Here is a 17,999-nt window from a genome sequence, read left to right as displayed (position 1 = left end):
TGCATTTTTATGTCTGTGGGAACTACAACCATGAGATCACTCTCATGCATAATCTAAGGGTCTTTCTCCGATATGTAATTATTTTCTGAGTCGAGAGTCAATCCAGACTCACTCTAAGGACTTACACTGAGCTTTCTTGCTTTCTAAACCTCCACCTCATTCTGCCAGTCCAAGGAACTTACTTCATGACCATCATACTGAACATTCAACCAATATCCCAGTGACTTTTCCTGCATGTCCCAAATTGTTGTGTCCCTACATTCACTAGACCCATCTGGTATTTATGTCACCTGAGTACCCACTCTGGGAAATTGGCCTTTGGATATGATAGCTCTGACGTGTGTGCCATGATCACTCACATTACCATTATCCAGCCCTCAACCTACTACCTTCTGTACTTCGGGTTCCTCATCATAAAACATATGAGCATTTGAGGCGCCTTGTTTACAACTATCAACTGCTCTGAATCTGAGATTTTGTAATTAATTCCGACTAATTGTGAGGAATGAACCTTAACAGTTTGATTGCCATGTTTTCTAAGTATTGTCCTACCATGACAATCTGTTACCTTACTAGCAGTTCCATTTCCTATGACCTTCTCTTTTATAATACCCCTAATCTCTTGAATTAAAGTCGATCTCGTATGGCCTTACACAATGCTTTAGAGCTGAATTTTCTCCGAGACATCAGTCTTGACGACATAAGGAATTCAAATGTGCAGAAAAAATGGAACTAATTGTAGTACTTTCTAAGGCAGGAGGACCATTACACGGCACAAAAGGCAATTTGGGATTTCACATGTAGACAGATTGACAGGGACTACATCATCCAGCCCCCATCAAGAGCGAATCTGTTGAATGAACTGCCCATGCAGGACAATTGTCAACTTGCAATCTAAAATTTGAATTCAGCATTTCATGATCATGACATGATTCCTTTCAGAGAGTCCATTGCTGAAAGGACTCTCAGTTGCAGTGTTCATGACCATGATGTTCATGTTTTCACAATGTCTCTGAAATTGCCATTGGCAAATTGTTTTCCACTATCAGTCACAAACTTTGAGGGTGCGCCGAGTCCAATCCCTATCCATTTCTCCATGATTTTGACTATAATAACCCTTTTCTCCTTACTAATTGTTATTGTAGAAAGACTGCATTTGGTAGCTAGGTTCACAAAAATATTCCTGCCTTTGTCCCATATCTTTAGATCCATGAAAACTATGGTACCTCATTAAAGTCACATGCCAATGGAAGGCTTACAGCAGCATGTGGTACTTGTTAAAGGTTTCACACTTCTGACTAATCTCTTCTGTTAGCCTCATATTATCCTCATCAGCCACACCTGCATCTTTTAGTAAGGTTTCTAACCTTGTGCATGTAGGGTGAGCCAATTGTCTATGTACCTTTAAGAAAATTTGCTTTTTTTTCTCTCTGATACTTATCACCTGATGCCATTAACACTTGCCCAACACTCTTTCGTGAAACATGAGGTTTTGTTTAAGGGTATACAATAATATCCTGGTTGGGTAAACTGCAGATCCACTGATTTTCAAAAATAATTTCATTGGCATGTTCCGTGTCAAGTTCCATTTGTGCCTTTTTCACTGGAGGTTTACTCAACATCGTATATATCTCACCAGATACTACAACAGTGGCATGCATGTTGACATATGGGTCAACCTTTGGAGCCTCAAAAAATTCCTCAAAACACAGGTGAACTTATACACAGAGTATAAAAGAGAGCCACCGACATAGGTGTGGGTGGTCACCATCCTTGTCATTCACCATGCGGGGTCTGCTCTGAATGGGCATCTCCTGTGCATCTTCACAACACAGCCCATATTGCCTGCTTGATCCCTTGCACCCAGTTATAAGGTACCAGTAAGTAAAACATCCAAAAGAGGGCTGAAACATTGAGGCTGGCTACTAATGCAAGTATAGCATGCAGTGGCTGAAAAGGAGGTTCGAATTATATGCTGAGTATATGCAAAAACATGAGTTTTGAGACTGAAAAAATGGGGTCATCTTATGTGCAGGGTTGACCTATATGCTGTGGCCTATGGAGCTTATAAAATGCCTTCCCTTACAGAGAATTACGACTCCCTTTTGTAACCTCAATGTCAATTCTTCACAAAACCTAAAGCAAGAAGTACCTTATATTCCTTAACCTTGCATCATTCCTCACTACTTAGCGAATCAAGATAACATTTTAACCAAAAGCAAAACACTGTGGATGCACCCACCGCTGGAAAAATGGCATGGTGGCAGGAAGACATTGGGCATCCCTCCCTGCCACTTTCTCATGCCATTTTGCAACTTTCCCGCCTCCCGACCAATTGCCAAAGGGCCCGGCAAATTCCATCCGTTAACTCTGTTTTATTCTCTCTCCAGATGCTGCCTGACCTGCTGATTATTTCCAGCATTTTCTGTTCTTATTTCAGATTGTAGCAGATTTTTGCATCCACAGTGTTTTGCTTTTGGTTAAAATGTTATCTTGATTCGCTAAGTAGTGAGGAATGATGCAAGATTAAGGAATATAAGGTACTTCTTTTATTTCAGGTAGATGAACTTTCATCAAAACTCTGCTCTAAACATTGGTTCTCAAGAAGATCATCAACCTGAAACATTAACATTTTAACCAACCTATTCCACAGACTGTTGAAGTGGAAGCTCTACCTAGCACTGCATGGTTAAAGGAAACTGCAACTGATACATTCATCACAGGACTAAAACTCATTGTGAGCAGTATAATTTGTTTTGATTCATTATTATCTTCAATCTTCTTCCTCAGAATTCTCAGCACCATGTGAAATTTTGAGGAAACAAACACTCCACCTTTAGGTAGTACACTAAATAATGATACTTCAAGTCACACCAGAAGTACCTATTAACCATTCTTTTGGCTTTCCTGGGATTCATTCACATATTATTGTTGTTTGAATTCTGCCTTCTGCTGTATTGCCAAGATCTGCTTAAGATATTTTCGTCCTTACTTTGCCTGTCTTTAATCCTTCCACTACATTGATGCCTGCGCCCAGTATCTGTGCCATTTGAAAACCTGGCAAACCATTGAGCCCCCTATTCTTTATATCACCTATTCTCCATGAAGGCTGAAGGAAATGATTAGTTCTCAAGGAATTTTTTCAAGGCAGTGGAGATCTGGTCCAACAGGGTCTCTGTCTCCGAGATCCAAACACCAATTAAAACCGGTCCCATGTCCATATGCGAGACATTCGCATCATCCAGCACATTAAATGCTAGTACTTATCCAGGATACCCCAAATTTAATTTTACCAATCTTTCATGTAATCAGTTAATCTGTTAAATCCTTGATATATTCTTCTATGGAAATGACCATCTCTTTTCCAAATTCTATCGAAGCCTGACCATGCCTCAGAGGCAGTTACCAGATCAGCATTCTTGTGAAGTTTCACCCAAGAAGACTAATAGAAGGTCCAAACATTTATCAGTACCTAACTGATCAGCATCCACCCCCGACAATTTCATAGATATCAGTGTTTAAGTCGAACTTTGAAGCCTTGGAAAATCCCTCTAACATCTGGAGTCAACTTATATGCTGAGCATAAAAGTGAACCACCAGTGTGGGTATGGGTGGTCAAACAATAGCTACATGGAAAGGTGTTCTTCCTATCTCATTAGGATGGATAACAGATATTCAGGAGTTAATGGCTGGGACTTTATAGAACCTAATCACTCCGGCCATGAAACAAAATCCACGGTCTGTCCAGATATCAGCAAAACAAACACATCCTGAAATCATTATGGGGAGAGAGATCATGTGACTGAAGTAATCATTTTTGAAATCTATTTAATACAGCACACAAGCTGCAAAGACAGTAGTCTAGAAGAAACACCACCAATGGGACAATAATACTACCCCCCCCCCCCCCCCCCCCCCACCGGCCCCCCGCCCCTTCCCTTCTCCTTCAAGTCAAGGCCTTATATCTATTAAAGTTAAAAATCCAGCACAGAGATAGAGAATTTTTCATTGAAAGGCACCTCAGATGCAAAAATCATTGACCATTTGGAAAAGACAGATCATGTTTTAAAAAGCAGTTGTCTCCAGCAATTGCAGTTTTACATGGGCTTCAACTCCACTCCTGGAACTTCAAGATCACCATGATAAAATTTCTGCCACAGCCACAGATCCCAGCAAAGGACTCATAAACAGTGAACTCTTTTTTTTTACCTTTCAGCATTGAACTTTAATTTAGCTGAGAAAGTAACTACCTACAGTGTAACACGTGAATTTGCATGTTTGTGTGTGTATGAATGTGGGCTGCAGAGTTGAGACGCAGGTTTATCTTTTTAAATATTTTTATATCTTTATCTTTATCAATAGGAACTAACCCCTCACTGTTTTAAACTCAAGAGAGCCTGCAAGACTCGCTTCTTTGAAATCAGCACATAGATGGTTAAGCACAGACATTGGGTAAATACCTTCATATTTCTAAATTCACAAAATCCTGTTGCAGTCATACTTAGAGGGGTAAACCAGGAGAGTCACTTTTATCTCTCTCTATGTGGCCATAACAGTGTCTTAAACTCCCCCTGCATCTTCGCAGCACAACCCATATCACCTGCTTGATCCCCTGCACCCAGTTATAACGTATAGGTAAGTATTTGTGGGGTGAAAAATTGAGACTAACAACTAATTCGAATATAGCATGTTGTGACTGAAAAGGAAGGTCAACTTATATGCCAAGTAGATGCAAAAACATGGGGGAGAATCTTCGGATTGGCAAGCGGGGCCGGGACCCGCTTGCCAAGGTGTAAAATGACACAGGGTGACGTTGGGCGTGTGTCCCGATGTCACCGCGCATCATTTAGATTTTCAGTTCGGCGGGCGCACAGCCAAGTCGGCTGCGCACCCACCGAACTGTCAAAGGCCTATTAAGGCCATTTAACTAACAATTAAAATAATTAACGGAGCTGCCCGTCCAACCTTAAGGTTGGCGGGCAGGCGAAGAGCCCAGACGGCCTTTGCATTTTTTATGGAACCTCATCCACAGGCTGGACGAGGTTTCATGAACGATTTTAAATTTTCTCAAAAATTTTTATTGAAATTAATACACATGTCCCAGTTGAAATGACAGTTTCACATGAGAGGAAATGTCATAAAAAATTTTTCAATGCTTTATTGAACAGGTAAAGCTTAAAACTAACATCCCTGAGGCACCTCTATGACTCCCAGCTCAGGGAACCACCCCCAACCCACACAGGGCGCACCCAGCGCTTCCAGGTGTGCATCACGCTGGGCAGGACTTAATTGGCCCACCCCCATAAAATGGCGGCCCAGACCCGATTGGGGGCGCCGAGCAGGTCCGCGCCCGCCCCTGCAGAATCCCCCCAGTGGGGGGAAAATTCTACCCATGATTTTTGGGGCCGAGATAATGGATTCGTCTTATATGCCAGGTCAACTTTTACACCATGATCTATGATATTTTACTTCTGATTTTATGTCTTGTAGTAAGCAACGGTGCCAAGACCCTACCTTGTTTCTTCTCTAGTAGGGACATAGCCCATGTCCACTTATCTAATTAATTCTTCCACTGATTATTTGGTTCAGATACCTAGAACATCGACAGTAATCGTACCCTGACAATTTACACTTACTTTCTGCCAATTTCTACAATGGCTACTAAGATTGCATTTTGGTGTATTTTTTTTTCATTAGCTTCCAACCTTAATTTTTGGCAACCATCCTCTGCTACATCATTATACTTGACAAAGCCATTTGGTGAAGGATAGAACTGGAGACTATCATTTCACTCTTTTATAAGCATTTATTTACAGAGTTACACGTTGCAAGCATGGACCTCCTAACCAAGCAACCACAGTTTTCCATCATTTCTGTTTACAGGGGTGCAAGTGAATCTCCGAGTTCATGCCCATCACTTGAATGCAATTAAAAATTATCAATTAACAAAAGAGTAGCAGTGTCTGCCTCAATAAACCTGAAATTAGTTTCTCTTATTGAGGTAAATGAGCAAAGGATGTAAAAATAATCGCATAGATTGAGATTAAATTAGTTAACAAGCTGCTACCTCCACCTTAAATTCTGATTGATTGTGCAGCCCTCCAATTCAGGGTGTGAAATAAGACAAGCTGGAATAAGTTTCACACTGGTGCACAAGGGAGAAAGCAGACTTTTTACAACGTTTAAACTAACCCAACTTGCAGGCAATAAAAATAAATACAAACCTACATTCCTCCCTTAACAGAATCGGAACTAACCAATTTCTGACCTTGAACTTTCGTTACTATGACATCATAAGCATTACAATAACATTTCTCCCTTACAAGTCTTCTAAATGTTTCATGTCACTCTTTTCTGTTTCTAATATAAAATAGAATTATACAGTGCGGAATAATCAGGGTATGTTGCATGATACAGTGAGATCGGAGGTGATCATGATCATGCTGTGTTCATCACTAGTCTTCAGCTTTCATTGAGCTGAGAATAATAACAGTTACACAGGGAAGCAAATCAGTTTCATGGACTTTAATTCATTACTGGTTTTTGGCTTTACAAAATTAACAACACACGTTTACTGCACAATCATTAGAAATGCAAAGCATGATGCCATTATTTATGTATGCATCCCATACTTTACGCTACAGAGCAATGCTCTATTTCCCCATTCCACTTTCAGCAGGAGACTATCACAACCAACAGGGTAGTAGGTGTCCTAAAATGTCTTAATTCAGAAACTGAAAGAGTGTTAACTGAGTCTGATTAGCTCCATTTATCTCTAATTAATTACCTTTACCTAATTAGACACCCTGTTTCCAGTAGACATGGAGTCAAGTAGACTAGATTATTAGTGTACTCATTGTGCCTTTACAAAATCCTGAAATTAATGAAACGTGCAAAAGAATCTGCAGTTTTAATTGCACAGGTGTTGCCTTATGGCAAAGCTTTATCATCTGATTGCACCAAGGGATTATTAGTGGCTTTTTATATAGAATATGAGCCTGTGAAATGCACCTCGGCAACAGCTCATTAGTTTAGGGTTGTTACTGTATTATTTATTGCATTCGGCCCTCGCCATTATCTAGATTGATTCATTGGCCTGTATATTCTTCTTGTTCTCCTTGTAGAGCAAAAACACCTTTGAATATTGTTTTGAATGCACAAAAGAAATAAATGCTCCTGTCCACTGATGACCAATTCTCATGTTGCTGTAAATGATGCATAATGGTGTTTGGCTAATTTAGTTGTCAGGGCTGATTAAATAATTCAAGTCCAAAGACAACATTGGCTACAAACAGCAGGCGACAGAAGCTGACCCACTGGAAGTCATGAGACAACGGAACCTTGTTCATGATACATGCTATATAGTATATGTGTACTGCACCAACATTTATCTTTTGTACGGATGGTTGTGCAAATTATTTGCATTGATTAATGTCATGTTGATGTTGCATAGAATTTCTAACTATTTAAAGCATAACATCTCAAAAGCTTGTTGTCCTTGCTTGTGCATATAAACGTCCAACACACTGTGGGTCCTTCTAAGAACATAGGAATGGGAGTAGGCCATTCAGCCTCTCAAACCTGCTCAGTCGTTCAATTAGGTCATGGTTGATCTATAGCTCAAGTGCATTTACCCACCTTTGCTCCCGATCCCTTGGCAGGTTTGCACAAGGTGATGTTATTGACTTCAATCTTGGTAGCTGCAATTATCCCAGCATCCATAGCCTTTTAGTGGAGAGAATTGCAGATGTCTGCTAGCCTTTGCATGAAAAATTGCTTTTCCCTTGGATAGGTACCTACAACAACCTGAGATCCACAAAATAGTAGTTTGCTTAATAATGTTTTTACAACACACGCAGTTTAGATTTTTGAATTTTAGCTTTATCTTAGGGGAATTTTTTCACTGATAAAGGCACACATCAGGGATTGTACAGAGTGCTATCTCTCCCACTGACAAAAGTCTACTCATGCAAAATACATTTTACTTGTTCTCTCATATGTTCATCATTAGCACAAAAAAAGTTTGCTCATTCTTACCAATACTTGACCTCTTTTTTTTTATTTCAATAGTCTGTTATGCATTTAATAATGAGCTCTTGAAACGAGATAGTTGAAATTGTACTTTTTGGTAAAAAAATAATTGAGAAGGGACAAGGCAATAATTCCACTGAGGCTTTCTAGAGATGGAATAAACTGAGATGTAATGAATATCACCTGAACTCAGAGACAAACCGACTGATTCTAACTCAATCAGTGCATAATGTATGGACTATTTAATCATTTAATGAAGTTCCTTTGCTTTCTAGAGACTGCATTGCAGCTCCTGGTGTCTATCTGTGAGGGAAATTAGTGCCTTGGTGAGGGAGTTTGAGGACTGAACGCTCAGGTCTTTGGAAGGATGGACATGTTATTTTAGAAGTAGAAACATGAAGAGCCCTCAGTTTTTAGGGTCTCTGTGCCCTTGCCTGTCTCTACAGTATATTGAGAATTTATGGCATGTTGTCAGCAATCCTTTGTTACCTACTGGCGATAAGCAAGGAGCAACAAAACCTAAAACAAAATGTTAATAGGGTGAGATGAAGTAAGGTAGAAGGAGGCTCCTGCGGAATATAAACTACAACATAGGCCTGTTGGTCAGTTTTTACTGTAATTTCTATACAATGCAACACTGCATAGAAGCAAAATACTGCGGATGCTGGGAATCTGAAGTAAAAATGGAAAATGCTGCAAAGTACTCAGCATCAGTGAAGAGGGAAACAAAATAAACCCTTAAGTCAATGACATTTCATCAGAACCGGATGATGTTCGAGATGAACAGCTTTTTAAGAAATTGCAGAGCCAGGGAAAAGCAGAATGAGAAAGACACCTAAGGGAAGCTCCATGATAGGGCAGAAGGGAGGAGTGAGTAAATGACAACAGGGATGATGGTGAGAAGGAAAATGAGGTAGTAATGGGACAAGAAATGAAAGAAAAGATATGTCCAGAGGAGATTTGAATGTTCCCGGAATATCAGAGAGAAAATGGAAATGGTGATTAAGATGTAAGGTTGTTGAACTCAATATTCAGGTCGGATGGCTTTAAAGTGCAAAAAAAAATCTACCTCACTTTCTCTAACTTTCACAATTAGTTATTTATAAAGTGTCTAAACATGTGAGTTTTTACTGAACGCATGTTAAGTGTGATGTAAGGTTTGATAGCCTTTTTGTATCATAACGTTACTTAGTGCACAGTCTTTGACATTGGACGCATTACAACTGATGCACAAGTGAGGAGCCAATCATGTTGCATTCATTAATCATTCATTAACTGTACAAATGGGCAAGTAACTGATATAAGAGGTTCAAACCAGCTGGGGAGTGCACATAGCTTGAGCATTAATGGAGTCAACAGGGAAGCTGCTCTCAAGTGAGGGTCGGAAAAATGTTCTCTTTGTAGCTGAAGAGCAAATCACAATAAACGTTATGTTCAGTAGCAGTGGGAAGCCATCTTGGAGGGTGAATGGGATGTCATCCATCCACTGTACATGGAAGAATGCATGGAACAGGATATCCCATAGTTAGAAAGGTCTCAGGGTAGGCAATGAGGATGCCCCTTATCTTACATTGTTTTAGGGGAGGACAAACATGGCAAGGAAATACACAATAAACAGTATGACACTCAGAAGTGTAGAGGAGCAGAGGAACCTTGGTGTGTGTGTCCATAGATCCCTGAAGGTAGCAGGACAGGTAGATAAGATGGTTAAGGAAGCATACAGGATATTTTCCTTTATTAACCGAGGTGTCGAGTATAAGAGCAGGGAGATTATGCTAGAAATGTATAAAACACTGCTACTGCTAGAGTACTGCTTTCAGCTCTGGGTGCCACATGCAGGGAGAATATGTTTGCACTGGGGAGAGTACAAAGGAGATTTACATGGGTGTTGCCAGAAATGAAGAATTTTAGTTATGAGGAAAGGTTGGACAGGTTGGGTTTTTTCCTTTAGAGTAGAGGTGGCTGAGGGGAGGTTTAATGGAGGTGTATAAAGTTATGAGGGTCCTGGATGGATTGGATAGGAAGGATCTATTTCCCTTAGGAGGAAGGTTATTGGCCAGCAGCAGAGATTTAAAGTGATTGGCTAAAAGATTATAGGGGAGTTGATGAGAATTGTTTTCACCCAGAGGGTGGTGGGGGTCTGGAACTCACTGCCTGAAAGGGTGTAGGGGCAGGAACTCTTATCACATTTCAAAAATATTTGGATGTACAACTGAAGCGCTTTAATCTACAAAGCTACTGGTCAAGAACGAAAAAGTGAGATTAGGCTGGGTAGCTCTTTTCCTGCTGGATACACGATGGGCCAAATAGCCTCTTCCTGAGGCAAAAATGTTCTATGGGCTGAATTTCATGGGGTGGGGGGAGATGTACAACTGCTTGCCCCTCACAACCCAGAAAGAAATTCACTCCCGGACAGACCAACATTTAAAAAGCCTGACCCCCACCCCCCATCCCGCCCCAGGGAATCTAGGGATCAGACAGGCTAGGGAGGGAGAAAGGGGGGAGGGAAGGTTTTTGGAGGGCAGGCGTGGAAGAACAGAGGGGGGGGTGGGTGACATCTTGAAGGGTGCTCCTGTTACACACAGGGCACTCCCCCCACCCCAAGAGCCTCTCCTTCCATCCCACCTTTCCAAAGAAGCCATTTCAAAAATGGTCTTTGCTATCCAGTCCACCTGCCACTGCCCAGGGTCTTTTGGCAGTGGAGGTGATTGAGACCCTTAATTGTCATCTAGTTGGGCAGTTAAGGCTCTCAATAGGCCTAAGAGTGGGTGGAGTGGGTGCCTTTCCCACACCCCGTATTATGGGGAACAGGCCATGGTGTGGGTGGGAAGGAGGTGGGCTGGGCACTTGGCATATTTTACATAGCACCCCCTCTCCCACCCCCAACTAAATCCATGCCCAGTGGGGCGTGTGTATCCAGTCCTATGTTTCTATATATGGATGCTCAAGGTGATAAGAAGTGTCAGACATGTTTATTTTAATACTTTCACAAAAGAGTATTTCATGCTGGAAGTGAAGCAAGTTACAGAGCATGGTTGACATGTATTAGAACAATCTACAAAGAGTAAGTGTGTATTGTTGCATTGGTGCATTGTGTGCAGAAGAATTATTGACAGGCAAGTCTTCACACTGTTCCTCAAGGGTTAGCTAAATTTTATTCCACTATGCCAAGCAAAATACTGGGTTTCAACATTACCCTCGCTCTATAAAATACCCCATTCAAAGCATGCAGAAGATGACAAGGTGGCAACATTCAAAGATTGGTAATGGGACTGTACAAATTAACTCCTTACCTGCGACAAAGAGGCCATCAGAAGTATATGCAGACAACATTGCTTCTAGTTTGTGCAGTGATTTTGACACTCGCTCCCCAGGCTTAGCAGCCATTAAACATAGCTTATACTGTCAACAATAATTGCAACTGAGTTGAGTTGCTTCATGAATTCAACCTCACAGGATCAGTTAAAGTTTGCAGCATGTGATGCATTATAATTATTCTGCCTGTTTCTTCGGGGTTAAACTGTGAGGCAGCACCAGTGCAGCCCAAGTATCAGAATCATTGTTTAAAAATCCCTGAGGCTTCCTTTGTATTTCTGCCTCATAATCCTGCATCATTATGGGCCTTTTCTTGGGAGTTTCATAGGGGTGTCATCTGCCATGCTCAAGGCAGGTAACCAAAATCTCCCAAGTGCTGATCTTGCATTCTATCAAAATCCTGAGGGTTACCATTGACCAGAAACTGAACTGAACTAGCAATATGTGGCTACAAGAGCAGGTTAGGCGCTAGGAATCGTGTGACGAGTAACTTACCTCCTGACTCCCCAAAGCCTGTCCACCATCTACAAGGCACAAGTCAAGAGAATGATGGAATATTCCCCACTTGCCTGGATGACTGTAGCTCCCACAACACTCAAGAAACTTGACACCGTTCAGGACAAAGCAGCCCGCTTGATTGACACCCCATCCACAAACATTCACACCCTCCACCACCAAAGCAAAGTGGCAGCAGTGTGTACCATCTACAAGATGCACTGTAGAAACTCACCAAGGCTCCTTCCAAACGCACAACTGCTACCATCTAGAAGGACAAGGGCAGCAGATACATGAGAACATCACCATCTGGAAGTTCCCCATCAAGCCACACACAGTCCTGACTTGGAAATATATCGCCGTTCTTTCACTGTCACTGGGTCAAAATCCTGGTACTCCCTCCATAACAGCATTATGGGTGTACCTACACTACATGGACTGCAGTGGTTCAAGAAGGCAGCTCACCACCACCTTCTCAAGGGCAATTAGGGATGGGCAATAAATGCTGGCCCAGCCAGCAATGCCCACATCCCATGAATGAATTTTTTAAAAATTGTTTTCACCCTTGATTGCATCAAGCTGGCTTCATGAGGGATGCTCCCCAATAAACAAGCAGTGGCTCAAATCTCTTTCTTATTAGCCACATATCTGGAGAACAGCAAAGCAGCAATCCTCTCACAGAATTGTTTTCACAGAATCACACTGTGCAGAACTCTCTTTCAACACAAGGGAAAATGTGTGCATAAATGGCAATATGAGTGATAACAATGTGTTTCCACCCATGTATTTCAATATATTGGGTCTGCCTCTTCCACTGTTATATCCACCCGCTGGCTGAATGAATATCAGACAGAACACCAGGAGAATTCCCTGACTTTCTTCAAATAGTAGCTCTCAGGACCCACCCTTCTTGTCGCATCCTTGCCTGCATTGAGAAGCCTCCTCTATACACTCCTCTATGCTCCCTGCTTCTGCCATAAATATCTCCATTTTGCCTTTTCCCTCCTGCTTTCCATTCAATCAGCATAATGTTGACTGACATCACTCAAGCAGTAAACCAATAAACTTAGCCCAGATCACCCGCTCATTATAGGAATGTCAATGTTTTCATTCCCAATCAATAAAAGCAAAAATTATCCTCATTAATTTTTCCTCCTCAGTGTAAAGTGTTTTTAAATGTTGAACTGTACATACGGAAATGTACATTGTTGATGTCTTTACTTTAAGACAATAGCGGGTTTTGACATTAAAATAAAAACAAAATACTGCATATGCTGGAAATCAGAACTAAATTCAGAAAATGCTGGAAAAACTCAGCAGATCTGGCAGCATGTGGGGAGAAAAACAGAGTTAATGTTTCAAGTCCGTATGACTCTTCTTCAGAGCTGAAGAGTAGGTTTTGACACCTGGTTGAAAGTTAATTGGTATTATTCAAATCTCTACTCCAAGCAAGGCAGAGTGAGGTAATTGGTGAGGTAATGGATGTGATATCAGGAGGCAATGATGACAAGTAACACAGATGAAGACTCCCATTATTTTGCAGTCGTGGTTCAGTCGGTAGCACACTCACCCCTGGGCAACAAGGTTCCAGGTTCAAAGCCCACTCCAGGGCTTGAGCACAAAAAAATCAAGGCTGACACTCCTGTGCAGTACTGAGGGAGTGCTACACTGTTGGAGGCATCATCCTTCAGATGAGACATCAATCCAAGGCAACATCTGTCTGCTCAGGTGGATACAAAAGATCTCATGGCACCCTTTTGAAGAAAAGCAACAGAGTTCTTCCTGGTGTCCTGGCCAATATTTATCCCTCGATCATCATCACAAAATCAGATTATTTGGCCATGGCCACAGTTTTGTTTGTGGGAGTTTGCTGCGCAGGCATTGATGCTGCACTTCCTACATTACAGCAGTGACGACACTTCAAAAGCACCTCATGACTGTAAAGTGCTTTGAGATGTCTGGTGGTTGTGAAAAGGACTTTATAAATGCAAGTCTTTCTTTCTTTCCCTTATTATATTTTACCTGCATTTCAGATGCTGTTTTAAAAGAGGGGCTTCCCTGGGTTGCTATCCCTTTAAACTCCATGTAAATAGCTTGGTCCCTTCAGTTCTACTGGGCGCCACCATTAATATAGAGACCCAAGTACAGACTTTGTTCCAATGCCATAGTTTAGACCCCAATGGCCAGTGGTAAGTGTCAGACAGACTCAATCATAAGGGCTGAATTCAACGACCATAGCAGCGGCCCCACCCACCAGCCAGAAACCACGTGTCAACCCCATCATGGCCATTTCCAGGAGCCCCAACAGGATTAAGTGCCTTGGAGTTCCCCTTTGGAGTTGAAGAGCCCACCTTCAAGAGGTCAATTAGAGGGCTGGCAGCTCTTCAGTCCCAGCAGCGCCACTGGGAGTGGTGGTCACTCTTGGCAATGCAGCAGACCTCCGACCAGAAGCATCACAGGAATCCCAGCGGATAGCAGGGTGGGGTGGGCTCGCTGTGGCCAGTCAAGCAGGCTCCTCCAAAGGGGTGGCGGGGGTGGTGTGGAGAGTGGGGTGAGGGCTTTAGGTGGGGGCATGGCCCTACATGTGGCACAGGGTGCCCAATCAGGAGGGACCCCAGCCCACAGACAGGTCCTTAGCTGACCACTTAAAGGCCTCAAATGGTCTCAGGGCAGGAAGGCTTGACATCAACCCTCCCTACTCCTGACTTTATCAGGTGGAGTTGTGAAGACGACAGGTTCTCCACCCCAGCCGATTATTTTCCACCTCCCAGCTGCTCTTGGGGTGGGTAGCGTTAAATTCTGGCCAGTGTGCTATTTGTTTCCAACATTTTGGCAGTCAGCTCATTAGCATAGGCCCAGTTGTAGCTTTGGGAGCACACTGGTGATAGGAACAGAAAACTGTGCCTAAGCGAAACTTAAATGGATTAAAACAATTAAAGGACAGGGTCACTGGAAAAGAATTTTAAACCTTTGGAAACGCTGAGAACTTTTTAAAAATTCATTTATGGGATGTGGGCTTCGCTGGCTGGGCCAGCATTTAGTGCCCATCCCTAGTTGCCCTTGAGAAGGTGGTGGTGAGCTGCCTTCTTGTACTGCTGCAGTCCATATGGTGTAGGTACACCCACAGTGCTGTTAGGAAGGGAGTTCCAGGATTTTGATCCAGTGACAGTGAAGGAACAGCAATATATTTCCAAGTCAGGATGGTGAGTGACTTGAAGGGGAACTTGCAGTGGTGGTGTTTCCATGTATCTGCTGCCCTTGTCCTTCTAGATGGTAGCGGTCTTGGGTTTGTTAGAGTCATAAACCTGATCCACCTGGTATTCCTCAATTCCAAAAGTGTTAAATGTGGATATTCCCATTGGTGCTGAGGACAATAAAAACAATTTGCACAAATGCTCAGAAAAACCTACAGGCGAATAAGAGAAAAGTAAAATTAAACAAAAGTGGTTCAGGAACGTCTGGGATAGACATTATACATCATTACAGTTAATTAGTCCTTTCCATTATTGCAAATTGCTTCACTCAGAGGATGGTGAGTCTTTTGAATTCTCTACCCCAGAGGGCTGTGGAGACTCAGTAATTGAATAGGTTCAAAGCAGAGGTCGATAGATTTTTCGATACCAATGACATCAGGGATATGGGGATAGTGCGGGAAGATAGCATTGAGGTAGAAGATCAGGCATGTTCGAGTTAAATGGTGGAGCAGGCTCGATGGGCCGAATGGCCTACTCCTATGTTCCCATGTTCTCCTGTGTTCCTATTACCTACAGGATTCTTACCCCTGTTTAGTAATGCTAAAGTATCAAGCGGGTTGGAAATGGCATAGGCGATGGACCCCCAAATGCTTTTTTAAACAGCATCCAGCTGTTTGAAGCAGATGATTCCACCATGGCTGGTTCCAGCCAGCAGATCAAGCTTTGAGAATGCAAAGTGGATGGTTGCCAACAGGTTGAGACATTTCCCCATTTTCCACTTCCAGCTGCCTGATTATCATCAAAACATTGGGTGGTAAGATGAGTAAAAACCAAACTTTAAAGTCCATTGCAGTAATATCTGAAAGTTTGTTTTCAAAGTATGAAAAATATCGGTTTATGGAGGATTTTCACCAGGTTGAGCACATTACCCTATTTTGGATGCATGGCGGCTTCCTTTGCCTTAATGCCACTGGTCCTCTGGGAAGCTGCCTGCTCTATTTGTCAAGGCAGCAGCAGTCCTCATCATGGCTGCTGTCTGCCTTTGCCGCTGGTGCTCTACAGGCAGCTCCCACCTCCTAGAGTCACTTGGCACCACTAATTGAGCATCAAGCTTGTCTCCTGCCCAATTAGAGCAATAGAATTTCAAAATAGCATCACGTGAGTGGCGCAGTGGTGGCGTGGGTCAGGACCTCGAATTAACCCAGCCCTGTGCCTCTAGTTGTAAAAGTGTAAACGTGTCTTCAGTTCGAGAGGGAAGGTGAAAATATTTTACATAGAGACTTGAGCATTTTGTTATATTATTGCTAAGTTTTATCAAATGTAAAGATATTTTCTTTTGCCAGTAAGTCAGGTTTGCCAGTCATATAACAGAGAAATATAGGTACAATCAGTGAACAAAATTCTACAAACTCTACAGAGTTGTCATTAAAAGATTAATGTTCTCAAATGAGTGGAAAAGAGAAAGTAACATATAATTTTTAAAAGTCTGCAACGCAGCAAAAATAAGAGACTCAAAGTGCTGGAAGATAATACAGTATCTTGTTGGTTTGTTCTCATGGTCATCAAAAAAGAGCATGTACTCTGTAAAAGAAAGGAGATGGCATCAGAGACTGAATAACCCGCTAAGTGTCTTTTTAAAACATCCTCCACACACAATACAAGTACAATAGTTTGAAAACACTATTTATAATGTCTACCTTAAGTGGTTTGCTATTATCAGCTTGTAAAGCCGTTAATTCACATGAAGAAAATTCTCTGTCTATTTTGCTCAATAGCATCTGAACTGAATAAATTATGCTGCCCACTCTTATGTCTTCTGCAGTCCCTTTTCATTTCCAGTGTACACTTAATCCAAAGTCACGAATTGTGCAATGCAGTCTTGAATCTAGGTTGTCTTCATCCAGTTCTGTTGGAGGATAGTGATAATGTGCAAGACAGTGCTGCGTAACAGGCACTGAAATGTCATGCCAGAGAGCCTACGTCCACTTTGTGTTTCAAATCAACATGTTGAACCAGTACCTGTCACTGGGTTTGGCCTTCTGTAGCGTATGCTATCCAATAGCCCCGAGGACACATCAGCCATGCAAACAGGTGCCGGCATTCTGAATTTTCTACCAACATCATTGCTACCCCAGAATCCACTGAACAAGTATATATACCTAACTGTGCTCGTGTGTGTTTTGGTAACACTCATACATATGGCTGCCTCTTTTGTCAACTTGGATATTACGCATTCCAACCAGCCATCGAAAGGAAGGCAGATTAACTCTTGTCAATCTCATCACACTGCCACAAAACAAATGACTTCCTTCCACACCGTCCCAGCGAGTTGCTGCTCAGAGATCTTTGAGTTTTCTCAAGATCTTTCTGATGCGGGGGTCTGTGTGCGCAACAAACAATTCTGAGGCTGAGGTGGTCTAGTCCATCACCACAGAGGATCCCCTCAGCACTGGTTTGTCCAGGTTGTGCAACCAGCAAATGAGTGAATAAAGTGACATGACTTCAGTACACTGCTTATGATTGAGATTATTCTTTGATAAATCTGTATCTTGTATTTTTCTTCATTCACTCTTAATAGAATAGTGAATGGAATTATTGTGGCATTGCACATAAACTCTTGCATGTTTTGTTAATCTTCCATTTATCTAATTAATGTTTCTAGCTGTATTAAAAGGTAACTAAATTGATTGGTTTCTTGGTTTTACAGCACAGCAGAATATTGAGGTTGTCTTTAGTATTTTGCTGTTCTTGGAAGTATAAGATGTTGTCCTCACTTCTGTCTCTTGTGTTTTCCCTACTGCATGTCAGTTGTTCAGTCCCATTTCATAAGTAGAGTGAGAACCGACAGCATTTTGCCAATTCCCCCTCCTGGGTGTAATTGTTACAGTTTCAGGAATGTTCAATCACACGTGGTGCTTTTTTGTCCTATGGATCCTGTTTTCTTTAATATATATTCATGGGATG

General features: G+C 42.0%; 1 long non-coding RNA gene across 1 annotated transcript in view; it reads right to left on the bottom strand.

Moving 5' to 3' along the window:
* Positions 1 to 16,340: 16,340 nt before the first annotated feature.
* Positions 16,341 to 17,999, bottom strand: part of LOC121289228 — a 44,472-nt gene continuing 42,813 nt past the window's right edge. The window contains exon 3 of the long non-coding RNA XR_005945517.1: positions 16,341 to 16,616. This is a non-coding gene — a long non-coding RNA (uncharacterized LOC121289228). The remainder of the gene's footprint in view (positions 16,617 to 17,999) is intronic.

The sequence above is a fragment of the Carcharodon carcharias genome, chromosome 16 (genome assembly GCF_017639515.1).
Source record: "Carcharodon carcharias isolate sCarCar2 chromosome 16, sCarCar2.pri, whole genome shotgun sequence".
NCBI classification, from domain to species: domain Eukaryota; kingdom Metazoa; phylum Chordata; class Chondrichthyes; order Lamniformes; family Lamnidae; genus Carcharodon; species Carcharodon carcharias.
The sequence above is the reverse complement of the archived record's forward strand: the minus strand, read 5'-3'. Positions and strand labels throughout refer to the sequence as shown.